Consider the following 5,000-nt stretch of genomic DNA (forward strand, 5'->3'; position numbering starts at 1 on the left):
AGAGGGGGAGAGAGAGGGACGGAGCTGGTCCGTCCCTCGGCCGGCGCCGCAGCAGAGCCGATGTCGTCTAAGGCCGGCCTTAGCCTACCTGCACCAAGCCCTCGCAGGGAGCCGCGCACCTGGGCCGGACTTGGTCCTCCGGCCGCTCGGCTAGGCGGCAAACCTGCTGTCCCGGTCGCCGGACGTGCTCCTGGCGAGGCCGAGCGCCGGAGGAGGCCGGCACGACTGGATGCCAGGTAGACCTGATAACCTGGCGGCGGACTTAGGCTTTCGGCCGCCCGGCACCGGGGTAGACCATTTGTCCTGCCGCCGCCCGGGGTAGACCTGTTGCAGCCAAGCCGCGGGCTAGACCCGGCGTCCCGCCGCCGCCGCCCGGGGTAGACCTGTTGCAGCCAAGCCCCGGGGAAGACCCGGCGTCCTGCACCCGAGGTAGAGACCCGGCGTCCCGCCGCCGCCCGGGGTAGACCTGTTGCAGCCAAGCCGCGGGGAAGACCCGGCGTCCCGCCGCCGCCCGGGGTAGACCTGTTGCACCCAAGCCGCGGGGAAGACCCGGCGTCCCGCCGCCGCCCGGGGTAGACCTGTTGCAGCCAAGCCGCGGGCTAGACCCGGCGTCCCGCCGCCGCCGCCCGGGGTAGACCTGTTGCAGCCAAGCCGCGGGCTAGACCCGGCGTCCCGCCGCCGCCGCCCGGGGTAGACCTGTTGCAGCCAAGCCCCGGGGAAGACCCGGCGTCCTGCACCCGAGGTAGAGACCCGGCGTCCCGCCGCCGCCCGGGGTAGACCTGTTGCAGCCAAGCCGCGGGGAAGACCCGGCGTCCCGCCGCCGCCGCCCGGGGTAGACCTGTTGCAGCCAAGCCGCGGGCTAGGCCCTGTCGTCCTCCTCCGGCCCCGGCCTCCGGCTGCCCGGCCGGCGGGGCAGACCTGTTCCTCTGGAGCCCGGGTAGACCTGTTGTCCCGCGCACGACCGACCCTCTGGCCGCCGGGCGCCGGGCTAGAGAGGGAAGGAGCCGGCCGGTAGGAGCCGGCAGCGCTCCCGCCTCCTCCTTTGTGCCCAAAGCCACGGCAGCCCGGCTCCTGCCTCCCTTTCTGCGTCCCTCGCTTCCTTCGGCCGTCCTGCCCCGGGCTGGGACGGGGCCGGGCCGGGCCGGGCCGGAGCGCCAAGGAAGGTAGGCCGTCAAAGCAGGAAGGCCGGGCGAGAGCCGAAGAGAAGGCTTCTCGGAAAAGGGGCTGCCGCCTCTGCCGCGGGCTCTGGCCCTGCCGGCCGAAGGCCCCGCCTGCCTCGATGTGGGCCGGCTCCCGGCCCTGCCGCCGCTGCAGACGTGCCAAGCGGCCGAGCAGAGAGCGGGCGGGGGACTTGAGGGTAAAGGCTGCGGGCGGCGCCGGGGAGTCTGACGGGGCAGGGCGGGGCGCCCCCAACCGTCGATGGGCGGGCGGCTGCCGCAGACAGGGCAGGGGCAGGGGGCAGGGACGGGGAGAGAGGCCACGCCAGAGTGCGTGCAGGAGCGGCGGGACGGGGTTGGGGGCGGGGGGGTGCTCTGAGGGGGTGGCGTCGGATTGTGAGTGTGCGGAGCGGGCGTGCGTGTCCCTGTCTCTCTCCCTCTCTCTCTGTACCTCTCTCTCTTTCTCTCTGTGAGCGAGGGCCGTGGGCCGGCGCCTCCGTGCTGGCGCCGGGCACCTCGACGCCGAGCCCCCCGCGGCCCCCCCCAGACCCCTGCCGAGGGCCGAAGGGCTCTGCGGACCGTGAAAGAAGCAGCCCAGGAACGGCCCAGAAGCGACCGCCCGAGTCGCATCGGGGGCCGCCGCCGCCGCGCTTCCCTTGCACGCTGGCCCCGCTGGGATGCTGTGGCCCCGTGGCCCCGGGGGCAGACCTCGTGTTCCGGGCGCCGGGGGCAGACCTGTGTTCCCGGCCCCGAGGTTGACCTGTTGTCCGAACGGCGCCAGCTTAGACCTTTTGTCCGGCCTCCGGGGTAGACCTTTTGTCCGAACTCCGGGGTAGACCTGTTGTCCGGCCTCCGGGGTAGACCTGTTGTCCGACCGCCGGCATAGACCTCTTGTCCGGGCGCCGGGCTAGACCTGTTTCCAGGGACCCGGGGTAGACCTGTCGTCCGGCACCCGGGCTAGAGCTCTTCTCCGGGCGCCGGGCTAGACCTTCGGTCTGGGCGCCGGGCTAGACCTTTTTCTCCGGGCGCCGGGCTAGGCCTGTTTCCAGGGACCCGGGCTAGACCTGTTGTCCGGCACCCGGGCTAGGGCTCTTCTCCGGGCGCGGGGGTAGACCTTTTTCTCCGGGCGCCGGGGTAGACCTCTTCTCCGGGCGCCGGGGAAGACCATTTGCCCGGGCGCCGGGGTAGACCGTTTTCTCCGGTCGCCGGGCTGGACCCGTTGCCCGTGCGCCACCTTAGACCTTTTGGTCCGGGCGCCGGGGTAGACCTTTGGTCCGGGATCCGTGGTAGACCCGTTGTCCGGACTGCGGGGTAGACCTCTTGTCCGGCCTCCGGGGTAGACCTGCTGTCCGGACTCCGGGGTAGACCTGCTGTCCCTGCTGGCGGGTAGACCTCTTGTCCGAATCTCGGGGTAGACCTGTTGTCCGGACTGCGGGGTAGACCTGCTGTCCGGCCTCCGGGGTAGACCTGCTGTCCATACTCCGGGGTAGACCTCTTGTCCGAATCTCGGGGTAGACCTGGTGTCCGAACTCCGGGGTAGACCTGCTGTCCGAACTGCCGGGTAGACCTGTTGTCCGAACGCCGGGGTAGACCTCTTGTCCTAGCTGGCGGGTAGACCTGTGTTCCGAATCTCGGGGTAGACCTCTTGTCCGAACCGCGGGGTAGACCTGCTGTCCGAAATCCGGGGTAGACCTGCTGTCCGAAATCGGGGGTAGACCTGCTGTCCAAACTCCGGGGTAGACCTCTTGTCCGAACCGCGGGGTAGACCTGGTGTCCGAACTACGGGGTAGACCTGTTGTCCGGACTGCGGGGTAGACCTGCTGTCCGAAATCCGGGGTAGACCTGCTGTCCGAAATCGGGGGTAGACCTGCTGTCCAAACTCCGGGGTAGACCTCTTGTCCGAACCGCGGGGTAGACCTGCTGTCCGAACTACGGGGTAGACCTGTTGTCCGGACTGCGGGGTAGACCTGTTGTCCGAACTCCGGGGTAGACCTGTTGTCCCTGCTATCGGGTAGACCTGTTGTCCGAATCTCGGGGTAGACCTGCTGTCCGAAATACGGGGTAGACCTGCTGTCCGAACCGCGGGGTAGACCCGTTGTCCGAATCTCGGGGTAGACCCGTGTTCCGGGGTAGACCTGGTGTCCGGACTCCGGGGTAGACCTGGTGTCCGAACTGCCGGGTAGACCTGTTGTCCGAACTGCCGGGTAGACCTGCTGTCCGAACTGCCGGGTAGACCTGTTGTCCCGGCCGGCGCCGGAAGTTCGCCAAGGGGTCGCTGTTTCCAGCCGCCTCCGGCTACGTCGACGTAGAGGGCGGCCTGCGGTGGCGCAGCTTCCCGGTCGAGCGCCAGCGGTCCCCTTGGAGGCGCCGGCGGCCTTGGACTCGTCTGTACGTATATTGGGAGCGAGGTGACGGGCCGCATCCCCGCAGGTTCCACGAGGGCGCCTGTGTCCGAGGCGGAGGATAGGGCGGCCGCGTCGCGCGCGGTCGTCGGGGCGAAGCGAGTGCCGCCTGCACCGGGTGAGCCGCGGGGGCTTGGTCCCGGTGCCCCGTCCTGCCCCCCCCCCCAGGGCAGTTTCGAGGAATATCCGACCCGAGAGGCCAGCGAGAAATGACGAGGCCGAGAAAGCCAGAGCGAGGGCCGCGAGAGAGACGAAGCGAAAGGCCGAAAGAGCGTGTCGAGAAGCCGCTTGCTGAGCGCAGCGAAGGTTGCAGAGAGAGACAGCCCCCGCCGCGGGCGGGCTCGAGTGTGGCGTTCCGCTCCGGTCGGCCGCCGCCGGCCCGGTTTGCAAGGGGGGGCGGCCCCCCTGGGACACGATGGGCTGGCGGGGCGAGGTGCGGCGGCGCCTCGTCCCTTTTCTGCCTGGCCTTAAGCCGGGGCCCGCCGGGCGCGGGTGTTTATTTTCGGCTGCCGGTCTTGGTCGCCCGGTGGCCGGCAGCCGGGGGTCGACGCGGCCGGGGTTTTTCCCCGGCCCTTGCCCGAGAGCCCCCAAACCCCGAGCAAGGCCCGGTCGGCCCGCCGCGGTGGCGGTGCCCGGTTCCCCCGCTCCCGACCTCGTTTGCCAGCGTGTCCGTGTCGGAAGGGCAGCGGCGGGGCACCCGCGGCCTGGCCCCGGCCTTCGCCGTGTGGCCGGAGACAGGGGGGGGGGCTCGGTGACGGCGGTCGCCCGATCCAGCCGTGGCGCCGGGGTGGCGGCACCCCGTGCCAGCGGCGCCTCTTGTTGAAGTCGTCCCCCTTCCTCGGCCTTAAGCTGGGGACCCGCCTCGCGGCGGGCAGCCTTTTTTTCCCACCAGCACGGACCGGAGCCCCGGCAGAGAGCACTCCCGGAAGGTCGCGGGCGTAGGCGGCGGCGCCTCGCCCTTCCTCGGTCGTGGCGACCGAGCCCGCTTCTGCCGGGGTGGGGCTGGCTTGCCCGGCCCCCCCCGGGTCCGTTGCTCTTTTTGAAGGCGTGCGCGCGGGTGCTGTGGGGGCGCCCCGCCCGCCCGGCCTCCGATGGCCTTTTCCTCTTGCGGCCCTAAGCCGCGGCACGGAGAAGCGTGCGGGCCCACGAAAGCCGAGGTTGTGTGGCAAAGAAGTGGGGGGCTGAGCGAGCCCCGAGCCGAGCCGATGCCGGCGGGTTCCGAAGCGGGGAGGGCAGCGAGAGAGGCCGCGTGCGCCTCGCCCCCCGCCCCGGGCCCACGGCCCCCGTGGCTAGCACGGGTCCTTGTGGTGTCCGCGCGCCCATGTGCCTTTTTTTTTTTTTTTTTTTTTTTTTTTTTTTCCTCTTAATCGGTGACCTACCCCGGCTTTTCCGAAGGCGAGAGACACAGAGGGAGACCGAAGCCCGCGCCGCGAGGCCGGGC

The sequence above is a fragment of the Taeniopygia guttata genome, chromosome 37 (assembly GCF_048771995.1).
Source record: "Taeniopygia guttata chromosome 37, bTaeGut7.mat, whole genome shotgun sequence".
NCBI lineage: Eukaryota > Metazoa > Chordata > Aves > Passeriformes > Estrildidae > Taeniopygia > Taeniopygia guttata.